General features: G+C 38.9%; 1 pseudogene; it reads right to left on the reverse strand.

The window, feature by feature from the left end:
• Positions 1 to 15,418: 15,418 nt before the first annotated feature.
• On the reverse strand, positions 15,419 to 16,412 carry LOC117081049 (annotated as a pseudogene).
• Between the last annotated feature and the right edge of the window lie 6,269 nt (positions 16,413 to 22,681).

Genomic DNA, 22,681 nt, shown 5'->3' on the forward strand with positions numbered 1-22,681 from the left:
CCTATCCCCCACAACACTGCAGCAAGTTCCACCCAAGGAGAGTCTGAGCTCAGCCCTCACCTGGTGGTCTTTCTCTACCCACTCTGGTTGCCAAAGACAAAGTAAATAATATCTTGAGAGCTCTATGGCCCTGCCCACCACCTGAGAAACCTGAATATTTAACCAGGTGACCCTAAAGCAAGTGTACATCCTCCCTGTAGTACTGCAGTTGATGTGCTCTTGAATGTGCCACCTCCTGGCTGCAGGCCAACCAACATAAAACCAGTGCACTAAACAAAAATACAACTAAGGACCCTCACAGACTCCACTTAACTCGCCTGCTACCTCCACTGGAGCAGGCGCTGGTATCTGTGGCTGAAAGACCTGAAGACAGATCACATCACAGGACTCTTTGCAGACACTCTCCAGTATTAGCCCAGAGCCCTATAGCTACACTGGGTGGCTAGACCAAGAAGAGCAAAATCAATCATCGCAGTTCTGCTCTCAGGAAGCCTCATCCCTAGGGGACATGGGAGAACACCAAATCAAGGGAGCAAACCCATGAGACAAAAGAATGTGAACAGCAGCCCTTAATTCCCAGATCTTCCCTCTGACCTAGTCTACCCAAATGAGAAGGAACCAGAGAAACAATTCTGGTAATATTACAAAACAAGGTTTTTTAACACCTCCAAAGGATCAAACCAGCTCACCAGCAATGGATCAAAACCAAGATGAAATTTCTGAATTACCAGAAAAATAATTCAGAAGATCAATTATTGAGCTGATCAAAGAGGCACCAGAGAAATGTGAAATCCAGCTTAAAGAAATCAAAAACATAATACAGGATGTGAAAGGAAAAATCTTCAGTGAAATAGATAGCATAAATAAAAAAAAACACAACTTCTGGAAATGAAGGACATACTTGGAGAAACGCAAAATGCACTGGAAAGTCTCAGCAATAGAACTGAAGAAGCAGAAAAAAATAACTTCAGAGCTCAAAGACCAGGTTTTCAAATTAATCCAATCCATCAAAGACAAAGAAAAAAGGATAAAAGAAATGAAGAGTCTCCAATAAGTTTGGGACCATGTTAAGCATCCAAACCTAAGAATAATTGGTGTTCCTGAGGAAGAAAAGAAATCTCAAAGTTTGGAAAACATATTTGAGGGAATAATCAAGGAAAACTTCCCCAGCCTTGCCAGAGAGCTAGACGTCCAAATACAAGAAGTTCAAAGAACACCTGGAAAATTCGTTGAAAACAGATCATCATCTAGGCACATAGTCATCAGGTTATCTAAAGTCAAGACAAAAGAAAGAATCTTAAGAACTGTGAGGCAAGGCTGGGAGTGGTGGCTCACACCTGTAATCCCAGTACTTTGGTAGGCCTAGGCAGGCAGATCACTTGAGATCAGGAGTCCAAGACCAGTCTGGCTAACATGGTGAAACCCTGTCTCTACTAAAAATACAAAAGTTAGCTGGGTGTGGTGGCATGTGCCTTGTAGTTCCAGCTACTGGGAAGGCTGAGGCAGGAGAATCGCTTGAAACGTGGAGGCAGAGGAGCTGAGATTGCACCATTGCACTCCACCCTGGGTGATAGAACAAGACTCTATCTAAAAAATAAAATAAATAAATAAATAAAAATAGAGCTATGAAACAAAGCATCAGGTAACATATAAAGGAAAACCTATCAGAATAACAGCAGATTTCTCAGCACAAACCCTGCAAGTTGAAGAAATTGAGTTCCTATATCTAGCATCCTTAAACAAAACAATCATCAGTCAAGAATTTTGTGTTCAGTGAAACTAAGCATCATAAATGAAGGAAAGATACAGTCTTCTGTAGACAAACAAATGCTAAGGGAATTTCCTACTACCAAGCCAGAATTACAAAAACTGCAAAAAAGAGCTCTAAATCTTGAAACAAATCCTCAAAATACACCAAAATAGAACCTCCTTAAAGCATAAATCTCACAGGACCTATATAATAAAAACACAATGAAAACAACAACAACAACAAGGCATTCAATCAATGAATGGCATAATGAATAGATGAGTACTTCACATCTCAATACTAAAATTGAATGTAAATGGCCTAAATGCTCCACCTAAAAGATACAGAATGGCAGAATGAAAAAGAATTCACCAACCAAGTTTCTACTGTCTTTAGGAGACTCACCTAACACATCAAGACTCAAATAAAGTTAAGGTAATGAGTGGAAAAAGATATTCCATGCAAATGGACACCAAAAGCGAGCAGTAGTAGCTATTCAGACAAAACAAACATTAAAGCACCAACAGTTTAAAACGACAAAGAAGGACACTATTTTTTTAATTTTATTTTATTTACTTTAAGTTCTAGGGTACATGTGCATAACGTTTATATCATGTATAACTCCCCAATGCAATCCCTCCCTCCCCCCCCTCCCCCTGATAGGCCCCAGTGTGTGATGTTCCCCTTCCCGAATCCAAGTGATCTCATGTTCAGTTCCACCTATATGAGAACATGTGTGTTTGTTTTCTCTTCTTGTGAGAGTTTGCTAAGAATGATGGTTTCCACCTGCATCCATGTCCCTACAAAGGACGCAAACTCATCCTTTTTGATGGCTGCATAGTATTCCATGGTGTATATGTACCACATTTTCTTTTTTTTTTTTTCTAATTTTATTTTATTTTTTATTATTTTTTATTTATTTTTTATTTTTTATTATACTTTAAGTTCTAGGGTACATGTGCATAACGTTTATATCATGTATAACTCCCCAATGCAATCCCTCCCTCCCTCCTCCCCCCTCCCCATGATAGGCCCCAGTGTGTGATGTTCCCCTTCCCGAGTCCAAGTGATCTCATTGTTCAGTTCCCACCTATGAGTGAGAACATGCGGTGTTTGGTTTTCTCTTCTTGTGATAGTTTGCTAAGAATGATGGTTTCCAGCTGCATCCATGTCCCTACAAAGGACGCAAACTCATCCTTTTTGATGGCTGCATAGTATTCCATGGTGTATATGTGCCATTTTCTTAATCCAGTCTGTCACAGATGGACATTTGGGTTGATTCCAAGTCTTTGCTATTGTGAATAGTGCCGCAATAAACATACGTGTGCATGTGTCTTTGTAGAAGAGTAATTTATAATTCTTTGGGTATATACCCAGTAGTGGGATGGCTGGGTCATATGGTACATCTAGTTCTAGATCCTTGAGGAATCGCCATACTGTTTTCCATAATGGTTGAACTAGTTTACAATCCCACCAACAGTGTAAAGGTGTTCCTATTTCTCCACATCCTTTCCAACATCTATTGTTTCCTGACTTCTTAATGATTGCCATTCTAACTGGTGTGAGATGCTATCTCATTGTGGTTTTGATTTGCATTTCTCTGATGGCCAGTGAGATGAGCATTTTTTCATGTGTCCGTTGGCTGTATGGATGTCTTCTTTTGAGAAATGTCTGTTCATATCCTTTGCCCACTTTTTGATGGGGTTGTTTGTTTTTTTCTTGTATATTTGTTTGAGTTCATTGTAGATTCTGGATATTAGCCCTTTGTCAGATGAGTAGATTGCAAAAATTTTCTCCCATTCTGTAGGTTGCCTGTTCACTCTGATGGTAGTTTCTTTTGCTGTGCAGAAGCTCTTTAGTTTAATTAGATCCCATTTGTCAATTTTGGCTTTTGCTGCTGTTGCTTTTGGTGTTTTAGACATGAAGTCCTTGCCCATGCCTATGTCCTGAATGGTACTACCTAGATTTTTCTAGGGTTTTTATGGTATTAGGTCTAACATTTAAGTCTCTAATCCATCTTGAATTAATTTCGTATAAGGGGTAAGGAAAGGATCCAGTTTCAGCTTTCTACTTATGGCTAGCCAATTTTCCCAGCACCATTTATTAAATAGGGAATCCTTTCCCCATTTCTTGTTTCTCTCAGGTTTGTCAAAGATCAGATGGCTGTAGATGTGTGGTATTATTTCTGAGGACTCTGTTCTGTTCCATTGGTCTATTTCTCTGTTGTGGTACCAGTACCATGCTGTTTTGGTTACTGTAGCCTTGTAGTATAGTTTGAAGTCAGGTAGCGTGACGCCTCCAGCTTTGTCCTTTTGACCTAGGATTGTCTTGGCAATGTGGGCTCTTTTTTGGTTCCATATGAACTTTAAAGCAGTTTTTTCCAATTCTGTGAAGAAAGTCTTTGGTAGCTTGATGGGGATGGCATGAATCTATAAATAACCTTGGGCAGTATGGCCATTTTCACGATATTGATTCTTCCTATCCATGAGCATGGTATGTTCTTCCATTTGTTTGTGTCCTCTTTTATTTCACTGAGCAGTGGTTTGTAGTTCTCTTGAAGAGGTCCTTTACATCCCTTGTAAGCTGGATTCCTAGCTATTTTATTCTCTTTGAAGCAATTGTGAATGGAAGTTCATTCCTGATTTGGCTCTCTGCTTGTCTGTTACTGGTGTATAAGAATGCTTGTGATTTTTGCACATTAATTTTGTATCCTGAGACTTTGCTGAAGTTGCTTATCAGCTTAAGGAGATTTTGGGCTGAGACGATGGGGTTTTCTACATATACAATCATGTCATCTGCAAACAGGGACAATTTGACTTATTCTTTTCCTGACTGGATACCCTTGATTTCTTTCTCTTGCCTGATTGCCCTAGCCAGAACTTCCAACACTATGTTGAATAAGAGTGGTGAGAGAGGGCATCCCTGTCTTGTGCCAGTTTTCAAAGGGAATTTTTCCAGTTTTTGCCCATTCAGTATGATATTAGCTGTGGGTTTGTCGTAAATAGCTCTTATTATTTTCAGGTACGTTCCACCAATACCAAATTTATTGAGCGTTTTTAGCATAAAGGGCTGTTGAATTTTGTCAAAAGCCTTTTCTGCATCTATTGAGATAATCATGTGGTTCTTGTCTTTGGTTCTGTTTATATGCTGGATTACGTTTATTGATTTGCGAATGTTGAACCAGCCTTGCATCCCAGGGATGAAGCCCACTTGATCATGGTGGATAAGCTTTTTGATGTGCTGCTGAATCCGGTTTGCCAGTATTTTATTGAGAATTTTTGCATCGATGTTCATCAGGGATATTGGTCTAAAATTCTCTTTTTTGTTGTGTCTCTGCCAGGCTTTGGTATCAGGATGATGTTGGCCTCATAAAAAGAGTTAGGGAGGATTCCCTCTTTTTCTATTGATTGGAATAGTTTCAGAAGGAATGGTACCAGCTCCTCCTTGTACCTCTGGTAGAATTCAGCTGTGAATCCATCTGGTCCTGGACTTTTTTTCGTGGGTAGGCTATTAATTGTTGCCTCAATTTCAGAGCCTGTTATTGGTCTATTCAGGGATTCAACTTCTTCCTGGTTCAGTCTTGGAGAGTGTAAGTGTCCAGGAAATATCCATTTCTTCTAGATTTTCTAGTTGATTTGCGTAGAGGCATTTATAGTATTCTCTGATGGTTGTTTGTATTTCTGTGGGGTCGGTGGTGATATCCCCTTTATCATTTTTTATTGTGTCTATTTGATTCCTGTCTCTTTTCTTCTTTATTAGTCTTGCTAGCGGTCTGTCAATTTTGTTGATCTTTTCAAAAAACCAACTCCTGCATTCACTGATTTTTTGGAGGGTTTTTGTGACTCTATCTCCTTCAGTTCTGCTCTGATCTTAGTTATTTCTTGCCTTCTGCTAGCTTTTGAATGTGTTTGCTCTTGCCTCTCTAGTTCTTTTAATTGTGATGTTAAAGTGTCAATTTTAGATCTTTCCTGCTTTCTCTTGTGGGCATTTAGTGCTATAAATTTCCCTCTACACACTGCTTTAAATGTGTCCCAGAGATTCTGGTGTGTTGTATCTTTGTTCTCATTGGTTTCAAAGAACATCTTTATTCTGCTTTCATTTCGTTAGTACCCAGTAGTCATTCAGGAGCAGGTTGTTCAGTTTCCATGTAGTTGAGCGGTTTTGATTGAGTTTCTTAGTCCTGAGTTCTAGTTTGATTGCACTGTGGTCTGAGAGACAGTTTGTTATAATTTCTGTTCTTTACATTTGCTGAGGAGTGCTTTACTTCCAATTATGTGGTCAATTTTGGAATAAGTGCGATGTGGTGCTGAGAAGAATGTATATTCCGTTGATTTTGGGTGGAGAGTTCTATAGATGTCTATTAGGTCCGCTTGCTGCAGAGATGAGTTCAATTCCTGGATATCCTTGTTAACTTTCTGTCTCATTGATCTGTCTAATGTTGACAGTGGAGTGTTGAAATTCCCATTTATTGTATGGGAGTCTAAGTCTCTTTGTAAGTCTCTAAGGACTTGCTTTATGAATCTGGGTGCTCCTGTATTGGTGCATATATATTTAGGAGAGTTAGCTCTTCCTGTTGAATTGATCCCTTTACCATTATGTAATGGCCTTCTTTGTCTCTTTTGATCTTTGATGGTTTAAAGTCTGTTTTATCAAGACTAGGATTGCAACCCCTGCTTTTTTTTGTTCTCCATTTGCTTGGTAGATCTCCTCCATCTCTTTATTTTGAGCCTATGTATGTCTCTGCATGTGAGATGGGTCTCCTGAATACAGCAGACTGATGGGTCTTGACTCTTTATCCAGTTTGCCAGTCTGTGTCTTTTAATTGGAGCATTTAGTCCATTACATTTAAGGTTAATATTGTTATGTGTGAACTTGATCCTGTCATTATGATATTAACTGGTTATTTTGCTCGTTAGTTGATGCAGTTTCTTCCTAGCCTCGATGGTCTTTACATTTTGGCATGTTTTTGCAATGGCTGGTACCGGTTGTTCCTTTCCATGTTTAGGGCTTCCTTCAGGGTCTCTTGTAAGGCAGGCCTGGTGGTGACAAAATCTCTAAGCATTTGCTTATCTGTAAAGGATTTTATTTGTCCTTCACTGATGAAACTTAGTTTGGCTGGATATGAAATTCTGGGTTGAAAATTCTTTTCTTTAAGAACGTTGAATATTGGCCCCCACTCTCTTCTGGCTTGTAGAGTTTCTGCCGAGAGATCTGCTGTTAGTCTGATGGGCTTCCCTTTGTGGGTAACCCGACCTTTCTCTCTGGCTGCCCTTAAGATTTTTTCCTTCATTTCAACTTTGTGAATCTGGCAATTATGTGTCTTGGAGTTGCTCTTCTGGAGGAGTATCTTTGTGACGTTCTCTGTATTTCCTGAATTTGAATGTTGGCCTGCCCTACTAGGTTGGGGAAGTTCTCCTGGATGATATCCTGAAGAGTGTTTTCCAACTTGGTTCCATTTTCCCCTTCACTTTCAGGCACCCCAATCAGACGTAGATTTGGTCTTTTTACATAATCCCATACTTCTTGCAGGCTTTGTTCATTTCTTTTTCTTCTTTTTTCTTTTGGTTTTCTCTTCTCGCTTCATTTCATTCATTTGATCCTCAATCGTTGATACTCTTTCTTCCAGTTGATCGAGTCGGTTACTGAAGCTTGTGCATTTGTCACGTATTTCTCGTGTCATGGTTTTCATCTCTGTCATTTCGTTTATGATCTTCTCTGCATTAATTAGTCTAGCTGTCAATTCTTCCACTCTTTTTTCAAGATTTTTAGTTTCTTTGCGCTGGGTACGTAATTCCTCCTTTAGCTCTGAGATGTTTGATGGACTGAAGCCTTCTTCTCTCATCTCGTCAAAGTCATTCTCTGACCAGCTTTGATCCGTTGCTGGCGATGGGCTGCGCTCCTTTGCAGGGGAGATGCGCTCTTATTTTTTGAATTTCCAGCTTTTCTGCCCTGCTTTTTCCCCATCTTTGTGGTTTTATCTGTCTCTGGTCTTTGATGACGGTGACGTACTGATGGGGTTTTGGTGTAGGTGTCCTTCCTGTTTGATAGTTTTCCATCTGACAGTCAGAAGGACTGTCTGTTGGTCTGTTGGAGATTGCTTGAGGTCCACTCCAGACCCTGTTTGCCTGGGTATCAGCAGCAGAGGTTGCCGAAGATAGAATATTGCTGAACAGCGAGTGTACCTGTCTGATTCTTCCTTTGGAAGTTTCCTCTCAGGGATGACTCCACCCTGTGAGGTGTGGGGTGTCAGACTGCCCCTAGTGGGGGATGTCTCCCAGCTAGGCTACTCAGGGGTCATGGACCCACCTGAGCAGGCAGTCTGTCCGTTCTCAGATCTCAACCTCCGCGTTGGGAGATCCATGGCTCTCCCCAAAGCTGTCAGACAGAGTCGTTTGCCTCTGCACCAGCCCCCGCTGCTTTCCCTATTGGACCTCAGCTGTGGGCTGTCCCCAGAGGTGGAATCTACAGAGACAGGCAGGTTTCCTTGAGCTGCTGTGAGCTCCACCCAGTTTGAGCTTCCCAGCGGCTTTGTTTACCTACTTAAGCCTCAGCAATGGCGGGCGCCCCTCCCCCAGCCTCGCTGCTACCGTGCGGATAGATCGCCGCAGACGGCTGTGTTAGCAGTGAGGGAGGCTCCGTGGGCGTGGGACCCTCCCGGCCAGGTGTGGGATATATTCTCCTGGTGTGCCTGTTTCCTTAAAGCGCAGTATTGGGGTGGGAGTTACCCGATTTTCCAGGTGTTGTGTGTCTCAGTTCCCCTGGCTAGGAAAACGGATTTCCTTCCCCCTTGCGCTTCCAGGTGAGGCGATGCCTCGCCCTGCTTCAGCTCACGCTGGTCAGGCTGCAGCAGCTGACCAGCACCGATTGTCCGGCACTCCCTAGAGAGATGACTCCAGTACCTCAGTTGAAAATGCAGAAATCACCGGTCTTCTGTGTCACTCGCGCTGGGAGTTGGAGACTGGAGCTGTTCCTATTCGGCCATCTTGCTCCGCCCCTCTCAGAAGGACACTATTTAATGAAAAAAGGATTAGTCCAACAGGAAAACCTCACAATCCTATATATATGCATCTAACGCTGGAGCTTCCAAGTTTATAAAACAATTACTACCAGACCTAAGAAATGAGATAGATGGCAACCCAATAATAGTGGGATATTTTAGTCCTCCACTGTCAGCACTAGACAGGTCATCAAGACTGAAAGTAAACAAAAAAACAGTGGACTTAAACTATACCCTACAACAAATGAACTTAACACATACTTATAGAATATTCTACTCAACAACTGCAGAATATACATTCTATTCATCAGCACATGGAACATTCTACAAGATAGGTCATATGATAGGCCACAAAACAAGTCAGTAAATTTAAGAACATTAAAACTATATCAAGTACTCTGTCATACCCTGGTCCCTGTTGAAGTCAAATTGGAAACCAACACCAAAAGGAACCCTCAAAACCATGCAGATGCATGGAAATTAAATAACCTGCTTCTGAATGATCACTGGGTTAACTATGAAATCAAGATGGAAATTAAAAAATTATCTGAACTGAATGATAGCAGAGACACAACTTATCAAACTCCCCGGGATACAGCAAAGACAATGCTAAAGGAAAGTTCATAGCCTTAAATGTCTACATCAAAAAGTCTGAAAGAGCACAAATAGACAATCTAAGGTCACCCCTCAAGACACTAGAGAAACAAGAAAAAACCAAACCCCAAATCAACAGAAGAAAAGAAATAACCAAGATCAGAGCATAACTAAATAAAACAGAAACAAATTAACAAACAATATAAAAGATTCATAAAACAGTAAGCTGCTCCTTTGAAAAGATATATAAAATTGATGGATCATTGGTGAGATTAACCAAGAAAAGAAGAGAGAAGATCCAAATAAGCTCAATTAGAAACAAAACAGGAGATATCACTGCTGATATGACAGAAATACAAAAGATTACTCAAAGCTACTATGAACACCTTTATGTGGATAAACTAGAAAATCTAGAGTAGATGGATAAATTCTTGGACATATACAACCCTCCTAGATTAAACCTGAAAGATACAGAAACTGTGATCAGACCAATAACAAGCAGTGAGGTTGAAATGGTAATTTAAAATTGCCAACAATAAAAAGTCCAGGCCCAGGCAGATTCACAGCTGAAATCTCAGACATTGAAAGAAGAATTTGTACCAATCTTATTGACACCATTCCACAGGATAGAAAAAGAGGGAATCCTCCCCTAATCATTCTATGAAGCTAATATCAGCCTAATATCAAAACCATGGAAAGACATAACAAAAAGAGAAAATTACTGACAACTATTCCTGATTAACATGGATGTAAAAATCCTCAACAAAATACTAGCCAGCCAAATCCAACAGCATATCAAAAAGATAATCCACCATGGTCAAGTGGGTTTTATACCAGGGATGCAGGGATGGTTTAACATCTGCAAGTCAATAAATGTGATACACCATGTAAACAGAATTACAAACAAAAATCACATGATCATCTCAATATATGCAAAAAAAAGTTCAACAAAATCCAGCTTCACTTTATGATTAAAACTCTCAACAAAACCAGCATACAAGGGACATACCTCAATGTAGTAAAAGCCGTCTGTGACAAACCCACAGCCAACGTTATACTGAATGGAGAAAAGTTGAAAGCATCCCCTCTGAGAAATGGAACAAGACAAGGATGCCTTTTCTCATCACTTCTATTCAACATAGTACTGGAAGTCCTAGTCAGACAAGAGAATGAAATCGCAGGCATCCAGATTGGTAAAGAGGAAGTCAAACTGTCACTGTTTGCTGATCACATGATTGTACACCTGCAACACCCTAAAGACTCATCCAAAATCTCCTAGAACTGGTAAACAAATTCACCAGTTTCTGGGTACAAAATTAATGTACACAAATCAGTAGCTATGCTATACACCAAAAACAACCAAGCTGAGAATCAAATCAAGAACTCAATCTCTTTTACAATAGCTTCAAAAATTACATATAAAGTATGTAGGAAAATACCTAGCCAAGGAGGTGAAACACCTCTACAAAGAAAACTACAAAATACTGTTGAAAGAACTCATAGACAACACAAACAAATGGAAACACATCCCATGCTCAGGATGGGTAGAATCAAATTGTGAGAATGACCATACTGCCAGAAACAGTCTACAAATTCAATGCAATTCCCATCAAAATACCACCATCATTCTTCACAAAACTAGAAAAAACAATCCTAAAATTCATATAGAATCAAAAAAGAGCCCACATACCCAAAGCAAGACTAAGCAAAAAATAACAAATCTGAAGGTATCACATTACCCGACTTCAAACTATACTATACAACCACAGTTAGCAAAGGAGCATGGTATTGGTATAAAAACAGGCATATAGACCAATGGAACAGAATAGAGAACTCAGAAATAAACCCAAATACTTACAGCCAACTCATCTTCAAAAAGCAAGCAAAAACATAAAGTGGGGAAGGACACCCTATTCAACAAATGGTTCTAGGATAACTGGCAAGTCATATGTAGAAAAATGAAACTGGATCCTCATCTCTCACCTGATACAAAAATCAACCCCAAATGGATCGAAGACTTAAATCTAAGATCTGAAACCATAAAGATTGTAGACAATAACATTGGAAAAACCCTTTTAGACATTAGCTTAGGCAAAGACTTCATGACCAAGAACCCAAAAGCAAATGCAACAAAAACAAAGATAAATAGGTGGGACTTAATTAAACTAAAATTCTTCTGTGTAACAGAAGAAACAATCAGCAGAGCAAACAGACCAACCCCAGACTGGGAAAAATTCTTCACAATCTATACACTCGACAAAGGACTGATATACAGATCTACAAAGAACTCAAACAAATCAGCAAGAAATAAAACAATCCCATCAGCAAATGGGATAAGGACATGAATAGATAATTCTCAAAAGAAGATGTACAAGTGGCCAACAAGCATATGAAAAAATGCTCAACATCACTAATTACCAGATAAATGCAAATCAAAACAAGAACGCGATACCATCTTACTCTTTCAAGAATGGCCATAATCAAAAAAATCAAAAAAAATTATAGATGTTGGTGTGGTTGCAGTAAAAAGAGAACACTTGTACACTGTTGGTGGGAATGTAAACTAATGAAACCATTATGGAAAACTGCGTGGAGATTCTTTAAAGAACTAAAAGTAGATGTACCGTTTGATCCAGCAGTCCCACTTCTGTGTATCTACTCAGAGAAAAAGAAATCAATATACAAAAAAGGATACTTGCACACTCATATTTATAGCAGCACAATTTACAATTGCAAAAAATATGGAACCAGCCCAAATGCCCATCAATCGAGTGGATGAAGAAAATGCATTATATGCATATACCATGGAATACTACTCAGCCATAAAAAGGAAAGAAATAATGGTATTTGCAGCAACCTGGATGGAATTGCAGACTATTATTCTAAATGAAGAAACTCAGGAATGGAAAATCAAACTTTGCATGTTTTCACTCATATGTGGGAGCTAAGCTATGAGGACACAAAGGCATAAGAGTGATACAATGGACTTTGGGGACTCAGGTGAAAGGGTGGGAAGAGGGCAAGGGATAAAAGACTACACATTGGGTACAGTGTACACTCCTCAGGTAATGAGTGCAGCAAAATCTCAAAAATCACCACTAAAGAACTTATTCACATAACCAAACACCACCTGTTCTCCCAAAACCTATTGAAATAAAAAGAGAAAAAAATACAAACACAAATATATACATACACACATGTAAAATCACACACATATATGTGTATATACATTTACATATATATCCCAATACATATATCATGACTAGAAATGGCTGATCATCAAATATCTTTGGGTGTACAACCTAGTCTGGAATCATACACACATATATAGTCACAAACATATATGTCCCAATACATATATCATCATGACTAGAAGTGGCTGATCATCAAATGTCTTTAGGTCTATAACCTAGTCTGGGACCTGTTTTTTCTGATCCCATAGATAACAGGGTTGAATACAGGTAGAACAACCATATATAGATTGACCAGAAATATACAAATATAACCAGGGATGTTTTCAGCAAGCAGTGCATCAGAAAAAATACTGGGATGTAGAAGATGAGCATGACGGACATGGGAACCACAGGTACTGAGAGCCTCGAACTGGCCAATCCATGGTGGTAAGTAAAACACTGTGTAGTTTCTTTACATAGGAGGAACCAATTACAATAAGGTCAATAAATCCCACAAAAAGGCAACCATCCCAAACAAATTATTGGCTCTGATACTGGCATGGGAAAGATGGGCAATGCTCATGTGCTCACAGTTCATGTGGGGGATGATATGGGCAGCACAGAATGACAACAGCAAGATGAGAAACTCAAAAGGGATGATGAATATGAAAGATCTCATTATCATGACTTCATAGGATGGCTACCACCTTGTTCATGAGAATCATGGTATATCTCAGTGGACTGCAAAATACAACATAGTGGTCTATGGCCAGGATAGTTAGTACCCCAAATTCCAGGCTAGTGCATAGATAAATCATAATCATCTGTATATAAACAAGGAAGGCATCAAAAACTATTTCTCTGAAGTTGAACTGGAAGACACTAAGCATCATGGAGATAGTAACAATGGACAGGCTTAGGTTAGTGGAGGTCAACATTTTCATCAGTGGCCCCTGATGAAAATATTCAGCTGACAAATAGAGTGACTGTATGTAAAGACCTACCTTTCAGCAGCCTTGGAATTTTGAAATAATAAGCAAAGTTGAATCCTTTTAGATTGGTTTGAAACATGCCAATGTTTCACAGACGTGGACTCAGCCAAGACAACCAATATTCAATGCTTTCCATAACATTTGGTATAGCCCAGCCGACCTGCTCCAAGACTCACAGTATTGATGGCTGTGTACAAAATGAGTTTAAAAAAACTCAAGAGCTTGATAAACTCTCTAGACAACTTTCCTTCTTGGTAATTCTATGTGCACACCGTGCCAATTTCAAATATGCTCCTGGCTCCCATGTTACAGTCCCTGTAACATACACTTGGTTATGAATAGAGTTTTCTCATTTGTATTAGTTTCTATGCTCCTTAGAAATTATGGTTTTCTATTACCCATTTCCATTCAGATTACTCACTTTCTGGAGCAAGTGACATTTAGCAAAGTCTCAGAAATGATACAGGAAAACTCTTAAATAGTAAAAATTCTTAACGTATGACACCAAAATTAAGTGGTCTGGTGGTTAAACATATTTTGGGTAGAGTGAACAAAATTGAACATATTAGAGCCTTTAAATATACGAATGTAAGTATTCAGACTCTAAAATGAGATTTTCATCATTAAAATATTAAATAATAACACATTAAATAAACTATAATTGAAAAGTGGTATTTTACTTAGAAGATAATCCACAATGAATTTTTTCTATCTTTATTCCTTGTTAAATGATCTGTTTAGTTTTTCTTTAATTCTTTGTCAATTTCAAAGTATCTACTTAGAAAATGATTACTTGGTTTCTTTTTCTTTATATATTTATATGACGTATCACTTCAGTTTACTTCCACTTGTCAATTTATACTGTCATTTATTGTTATTACTTTTGCACTATTCTCTGTACATTCCTACTCACTCTACCTTGAGTTTCAATCAGGGCTCCATTTCCAATTAGAAGCCAGCTTCACATTTTTGCAGCTCCTAGAATACCCAAAGAAATAAATTGTCCTATTTATCTTCTATATCTTATTAAGAATGCCTTCATATTATTTCCACAGCCACACTATTACAGTCTGCCCTAAAACCCACTCTGCAAAGATTGTGGAGGATGGGATTTCCCTGAGTCCTTAAGCCCAGGATAGATCCCTATTAACTCTTCAGGCTTTATAGTCTCCTGAGAAGGTAAAAACTGAGAGGTACATGAAGAGCCCCATGCATTGGGATAATCTGGATCTGGAGAGCTGACCTCAAACCAGGGATTGTATACTAGAACTGGATTAGTAAATGAAATCTACATACATTAGAAATAACAGTTACACTATAATTATGTTTAATAAGCACTCACTTTATTTGTTTCCAAATCTTTTAATGCTTTACAAGCTTCACAGGTTTTCACAACATTCCCTTTAAGCTTCAGCATCCCTGCTCATAAAATGTTATAAATTAGTATGAATTTGGTACTGTGAATTCAAAGAGTCTAAGTGAAATTCTCACGTCAAAATTTTAGGTAAGGCCATAATCCGTATTTAAATCTAGATCTTATGACTCCTGGTTAATTTCTCTTGCCACTGTATCCTGCTTGGTTCTGATGAAATACCACATCATTTTAATCATTATGAACTTCAGCTTTGGAAATGTAAATACAGAGAATCTAAAATTACTGGGCAATAACTTTTACAAAACCTTTGTCTCTCTTTAGGCATTTTGTAGTATCGTGGGGTTTAAATGTGAGTATTTTTTGTACTTTTAATGGATGAAACAGAGATTGTTTTGGAATCTTTGAGCTATACCTTCCAAAGGACCGTACTGAAATCACGTGACATTGTAGGGGATATAATGCTATTGGCTCATGTGGGGATGCAAGAGAAGTAGTAAAAAAAAAAAAGTTTCCAGTGTTTATTTTGTTATGACCTCATTATCATCTAACTGAATTGTTGTGGAAGATCCACTTGGGGGCAAAATGCCGAAAGCTTTTAGGATTAAGTAACCTAAGCACCTGCTCTCGTATATGTTTTGTCTTGACCCCATAGATAACAGGGTTAAGAACGGGAGGAAAAACCACATATATATTGGCCAGAAGAATGTGGATGTAACGAGGGATGTTGTGGCCAAAGCAGTGTATCATGAAGGAAAAGAGGACTGGCAGGTAGAAAGCCAACATAACACAGACGTGAGAGCTACATGTGCTGAGTGCCTTAAGGCGGACATGCCAGGATGGGAGATGGAAGACAGCTCAGAGGATTTGGACACAGGAAAATCCAATCACAGAAAGGTCGATGTATCCCACTGAGAAGGCAATCAATTCATATATAACATTAACTCTAATACCAGCACAAGCTAACTTTGCCAAGCCCATGTGTTCACAATAGGTATGAGGGATAATCCGGACACCACAGAAAGGCAATCTCAGGATGAGAAATACGAATGGAGTCACAAACACCAAAGTCCTGACAATGATGACTATGATCAGAATGGCTATTACCTTGTTGGTAAGGATCATGCTATATCTCAGGGGATTGCAGATGGCAATATAGCCATCTATGGCCATGATGTCAGTACTACAGACTCCAGGGCAGTGCATATATGAATGGTATACATCTGTGTGATGTAGGCACCAAACACAATCTCTCCAAGATTAAACCAGAAAATTCCCAGCATCTTGAGAATAGTTGCTGGAAACAAGCCCAGTTCAGTGCAGGCCAACATGGCTAGGAAGTAAAACATGGGTTGGTGGAAGCTCTGTTCAGTCTGTATCACAAACAAGATAGTGATGTTCCCTAGAAGGGCTATTAGATACACTGCAAAGGAGGGGAAGCCAATCTATACATGCACATCCTTCCAGCCCTGGGACCCCCACTAAGGAGGAAGGTGGATGGGTGAAACCTTGTGTTGTTTATACGAAGCATATTGGTGGCAATTCCCTACAGGCACATTTCTTGCATGAGTTTTCTTGCTTCCAGTGAGAAACCATAACTTCTTTCACAGCATGGTGTCTATTTCTTGGAGAAACAGAAAATCCATTCTTTAACTCCATAATACAGCATAAGAGACCTAAAGGGGGAATATGAAATATAGTTAAAAAGACACTCTCACTTTCAAATATTTGCCCCACTTACACAGAAAACCATGCAGAAAGTTTCCAAAATATAGCAATCCTGCACTTCCCATGTTTTTCATCCCTTCAATCTCTAAGAAAAAACTTCCATATGGCATTAAATTAGCATATACTTATTGCTAATTGTACTTGTTAATCAGAATGTAAAGAGTATCCAAGATGAAGTGTGTGTGTGTGTGTGTGTGTGTGTGTGTAGGTGTAAAATATCACTGGACTGAGATTGAGGAGGAAATGATAAGAGGAATGATACATTCTTGCAAAGTACATCTGAGAAATTAAGAATATTCTATGTGAGAGGAGACTCAGTAAAGTTGGAGGATTGGTTAGCTGGTGTTTGGATTTGAGATAATCAATAAAATTTTAAAATTTAGACACATAAGGTAACTATTGCATAATTCCAGAAAAACAAGGCTCCCTCTTAGAACTTCAAAGGCCCTTCACTCACTATGTTATGTTTTGTTTCCTTTCCTGAATAGAAAACACTGGATGCTCTCAGATACTTTGCAGAGCCTTTTATGATTTATGATCTTCTTTTCTGTCTTCTCCATTTTGCGTTATATAAATGGACAATCGCTTCATAGTACCTCCTAGATAGTGGCAATGTAATTGTCTCTATCTTTTTAAAAGATACTGAGGTCAGATATTTGCCTCAGACTGGGGAGTGTCTAGTTTGCATTAATGCTGTAATAGTTTCCCTGGTATATTGACGGACAGTAATATATTTAAGTTGGCAGCAGGCTAGTTTACTGTCACAGTTGAGTCTGTCTGGTGTGCCTTGTGGTTGAGTCTGGGTTGTAACTGGCCCTGTGCGATTCTATCTGCAACATAATAGACCTGTGAGGTGCTTGGGTGTGTGCAAATGAGACTAGGACTTGATTAGAAACTTTGTTGCTACAGGATGTATTCTGTGGTAGGCTCTGGGCCATGGATGGACTATATTGAGTGATTGGATTTGTCAGATTCAGGGAGTGCCATATCCAGAGCAGTGCCATGGGTTAAGTTACTCTGATGCTCCTTTCAATGCAATGAATTCTAATATGGTGCTACTAATGTTAAAGAAAAATATTCCTGTGACTTGACTATAATGCAGGCCTAAATAACTGCATTGGAAGTATAGTGGTATGTGTATTGGGGTTTGTATATTCCCAGATTCTGTCCAATTTCATGATGTGGAATTGCTTCCCAAGATATGTCATGATTCTGCTGAAGGGAGGGAAGATACTTCATGATATGATGTTTTCCTGAGTTGTATTAGAAATCTTTTCTACTTATGGGATTTGAATACAGGAAAGTCAGTGTCACAAAATCAACATACAAAGATCAGTAGCATTTCTATATACCAGTATTCTTCAAGCTGAGAACCAAATCAAGAACTCAAATCCATTTAAAATAGCCACACAAAACTAACATATGTAGAAATACATTTAACCAAGGAGGTAAAAGATCTCTACAAGGAGAACTAAAAAACTTTGATGAAATAAATCACAGATAACACAAACTAATGGAAAGACATTTCATACTTTTGATCTGGAATTATTTTCTAGTTTTTATCTGAGGATATTTCCTTTGTCACTATAGGCTTCAAAGCGATCCAAAATATCCCCTCACATATTCCACAAGAACAGTGCTAGCAAACTGCTCCATGAAAGAGTGGTGTAACTCTGTGAGATGAATTCACACATCACAAAGCAATTTCTCAGAAAGCTTGTTTCTAGTTTGTATCTGAGGATATTTCCTTTTTCAACATAGTCCTCAATGCCCTCCTGAATACCCCACTACAGATTCCGTGAAAACAGTGTTAGCAAACTGCTCAATAAAAGAGTGGTGTCACTCTGTGAGATGAGTTTACACCTCACAAACAGTTTCTCCAAAGGCTTCTCTCCAGTTTTTATCTGAGATTAATTCCTTTTTCACTATAGTACTCAATATAGTACTCAAAGGGATAATGCTCACAATATCCCATTGCAGATTCCATGACAACAGTGTTAGGAAACCGCTTTATGAAAAGAAAGGTGTAACTCTGAGAGATGAATTCACACAGCACAAAGCCGTTTCTCAGAAAGCTCCCTTCTAGCTTTATCTGATTATAGTGCCTTTGTCACCATAGGCTTCAAAGTGATCCAAAATATCCCTTCTCAGATTCCACAAAAAAAGTGCTAGCAAACTGCTGCATGAAAGAGTGATGTAAGTCTGTGAGATGAATTCACACTCACAAAGCAGTTTCTCAGAAAGCTTCTTTCCACTTTTCATCAGATCATATTTCCGTTTTCACCATACTCCTCAATGCGCTCCAGAATATCCCACTGCAGATTCTGGGAAATCAGTGTTAGCAAACTGCTCAGTGAAAGAGTGGTGTGACTCTGTGAGAAGAATTCGCACATCACAAAGCAGTTTCTCAGAAAACTTGTTTCTAGTTTTTATCTGAGGATATTTCCTTTGTCACCATAGGCTCCAAGCCATCCAAAATATATCCCCTCTCAGATTCCACAAAAACAATGCTGGCAATCTGCCCCATGAAAGAGTAGAATTAATCCAGGTGTCCATCAATGGTACATTGGATTTTAAAAAGTGGTACATATATACACCATGGAATACTATGCAGCCATGAAAAGAATGAAATCATATTCTTTGCAGCAATCGAGATGGAGCCAAAGGTCATAATTCTAAGCAAATTAACACAGAAAAAGAAAATCAAATAATGCATGTTCTCAATTATAAATGGAAGTTAAACAACACATGGACATATATATGGGAACAATAGACACTGTGGACTAATAGAGGCTGGAGGGAGGAAGTAGGTTGAAAAACTGCCTTTTGGGTACTATTTTCACTACCTGAGTGACGGAATTCATACCCCAAACCTTAACATCCTGCAACAGTCCCATGTAAAAAACCTGCACAAGTATCCCCTGTATCTGAAATAAGAGTTGAAATTTATTGTGTATTTCAAAATAGCTAAAAGAGAGGATTTTCAATGTTGTCACCACAAAGAATCAAGAAACATTTGGGTGACAGATATGCTAATTATCATGATTTGATAATTTTATAATGTACATATGTATCAAAACATCACAATTCACCCCATAATAAATACCATTATTATTTATCAACTAAAATTGTAATAAAACTTTTCAATTTGGTGCCAGGACAACAGGATATGCACATGATAAAAGAGGGAAGTTTTACGTGTGCAGGTCTGTAATCCCAGCACTTTGTGAGGCCGAAGTGGGGAGATCACGAGGCCAGGAGATTGAGACCATTTTGGCCAAAATGGTGAAACCTTGTCTCTACTAAAACACAAAAAATTAGCCAGGTGTAGTGGCACGTGCCTGTAATCCCAGCTACTTGGGAGGCTGAAGCAGGGGAATCACTTGAATCCAGGAGATGGAGGTTCCAGTGAGCTGAGATCGCGCCACTGCACGCCAGTCTGGCAACAGAGCAAGGATCTGTCTCAAAAAAAAAAAGGTAAAGTTGCACCCTTAACACTATATATATACAAAAATTAAATTTAAAAGAATCAAAAACTTAAATATAACTAAAACAATGAAACTCTTAGAATAAAACATAGGGTAAGCCATGACTTCAGACTTGATTTCTTTTTTTTTTAATTTTTTTATTTATATTTTACTTTAAGTTCTAGGGTACATAAGCATAACGTGCAGGTTTGTTACATATGTATATTTGTGCCATGTTGGTGTGCTGCACCCATCAACTCGTCAGCACCCATCAATTCATCATTTATATCATGTATAACTCCCCAATGCAATCCCTCCCCCCTCCCCCTCCCCATGATAGGCCCCAGTGTGTGATGTTCCCCTTCCCGAGTCCAAGTGATCTCATTGTTCAGTTCGCACCTATGAGTGATAACAGCGGTGTTTGGTTTTCTCTTCTTGTGATAGTTTGCTAAGAATGATGGCTTCCAGCTGCATCCATGTCCCTAAAAAGGACAAAAACTCATCCATTTTTATGGCTGCATAGTATTTCATGGTGTATATGTGCCACATTTTCTTAATCCAGTCTGTCACAGATGGATATTTGGGTTGATTCCAAGACTTTGCTATTGTGAATAGTGCTGCAATAAACATACGTGTGCATGTGTCTTTGTAGTAGAATAATTTATAATCCTTTGGGTATATACCCAGTATTGGGATGGCTGGGTCATATGGAACATCTAGTTCTAGATCCTTGAGGAATTGCCATACTGTTTTCCATAACGGTTGAACTAGTTTAAAATCCCACCAACAGTGTAAAAGTGTTCCTATTTCTCCACATCCTCTCCAACACCTGTTGTTTCCTGATTTTTTAATGATTGCCATCCTAACTGGTGTGAGATGGTATCTCATTGTGGTTTTGATTTGCATTCTCTGATGGCGAGTGATGATGAGTATTTTTTCATGTGTCTGTTGGCTGTATGTATGTCTTCTTTTTTTTTTCTTTCTTTTTTTTTATGATACTTTAAGTTCTAGGGTACATGTGCATAACGTGCAGGTTTGTTACATATGTATACTTATGCAATGTTGGTGTGCTCCACCCATCAACTCATCAGCACCCATCAATTCATCATTTATATCATGTATAACTCCCCAATGCAATCCCACCCCCGTCCCCCCTCCCCGTGATAGGCCCCAGTGTGTGAGGTTCCCCTTCCCGAGTCCAAGTAATCTCATTGTTCAGTTCCCACCTATGAGTGAGAACATGCGGTGTTTGGTTTTCTGTTCTTGTGATAGTTTGCTAAGAATGATGGTTTCCAGCTGCATCCATGTCCCTACAAAGGACGCAAACTCGTCCTTTTTTATGGCTGCATAGTATTCCATGGTGTATATGTGCCACATTTTCTTAATCCAGTCTGTCACAGATGGACATTTGGTTGATTCCAAGTCTTTGCTATTGTGAATAGTGCCACAATAAACATACGTGTGCATGTGTCTTTGTAGTAGAGTAATTTATAATCCTTTGGGTATATATCCAGTAGTGGAATGGCTGGGTCATGTGGTATATCTAGTTCTAGATCCTCGAGGAATTGCCATACTGTTTTCCATAATGGTTGAACTAGTTTACAATCCCACCAACAGTGTAAAAGTGTTCCTATTTCTCCACATCCTCTCCAACACCTGTTGTTTCCTGACTTTTTAATGATTCCCATTCTCACTGTTGTGAGATGGTATCTCATTGTGGTTTTGATTTGCATTTCTCTGATGGCCAGTGAGATGAGCATTTTTTCATGTGTCTGTTGGCTGTATGACTGTCTTCTTTTGAGAAATGTCTTTTCATATACTTTGCCCACTTTTTGATGGGGTTGTTTGTTTTCTTTTCTTGTATATTTGTTTGAGTTCGTTGTAGATTCTGGATATTAGCCCTTTGTCAGATGAGTAGATTGCAAAAATTTTCTCCCATTCTGTAGGTTGCCTGTTCACTCTGATGGTAGTTTCTTTTGCTGTGCAGAAGCTCTTTAGTTTAATTACATTCCATTTGTCAATTTTGGCTTTTGCTGCCGTTGCTTTTGGTGTTTCAGACATGAAGTCCTTGCCCATGCCTATGTCCTGAATGGTACTACCTAGATTTTCTTCTAGGGTTTTTATGGTATTAGGCCTAACATTTAAGTCTCTAATCCATCTTGAATTAATCTTCGTATAAGGAGTAAGGAAAGGATCCCGTTTCAGCTTTCTACTTATGGCTAGCCAATTTTCACGACAACATTTATTAAATAGGGAATCCTTTCCCCATTTCTTGTTTCTCTCAGGTTTGTCAAAGATCAGATGGCTGTAGATGGGTGGTATTATTTCTGAGGGCTTTGTTCTGTTCCATTGGTCTATCTCTCTGTTTTGGTACTAGTACCATGCTGTTTTGGTTACTGTAGCCTTGTAGTATAGTTTGAAGTCAGGTAGCGCAACACCTCCAGCTTTGTCCTTTTGACTTAGGATTGTCATGGCAATGTGGGCTCTTTTTTAGTTCCATATGAACTTTAAAGCAGTTTTTTCCAATTCTGTGAAGAAACTCATTAGTAGCTTGATGGGGATGGCATTGAATCTATAAATAACCTTGGGCAGTATGGCCATTTTCATGATA

The sequence above is a fragment of the Trachypithecus francoisi genome, unplaced genomic scaffold (assembly GCF_009764315.1).
Source record: "Trachypithecus francoisi isolate TF-2019V2 unplaced genomic scaffold, Tfra_2.0 Lachesis_group8, whole genome shotgun sequence".
Lineage (NCBI taxonomy): Eukaryota > Metazoa > Chordata > Mammalia > Primates > Cercopithecidae > Trachypithecus > Trachypithecus francoisi.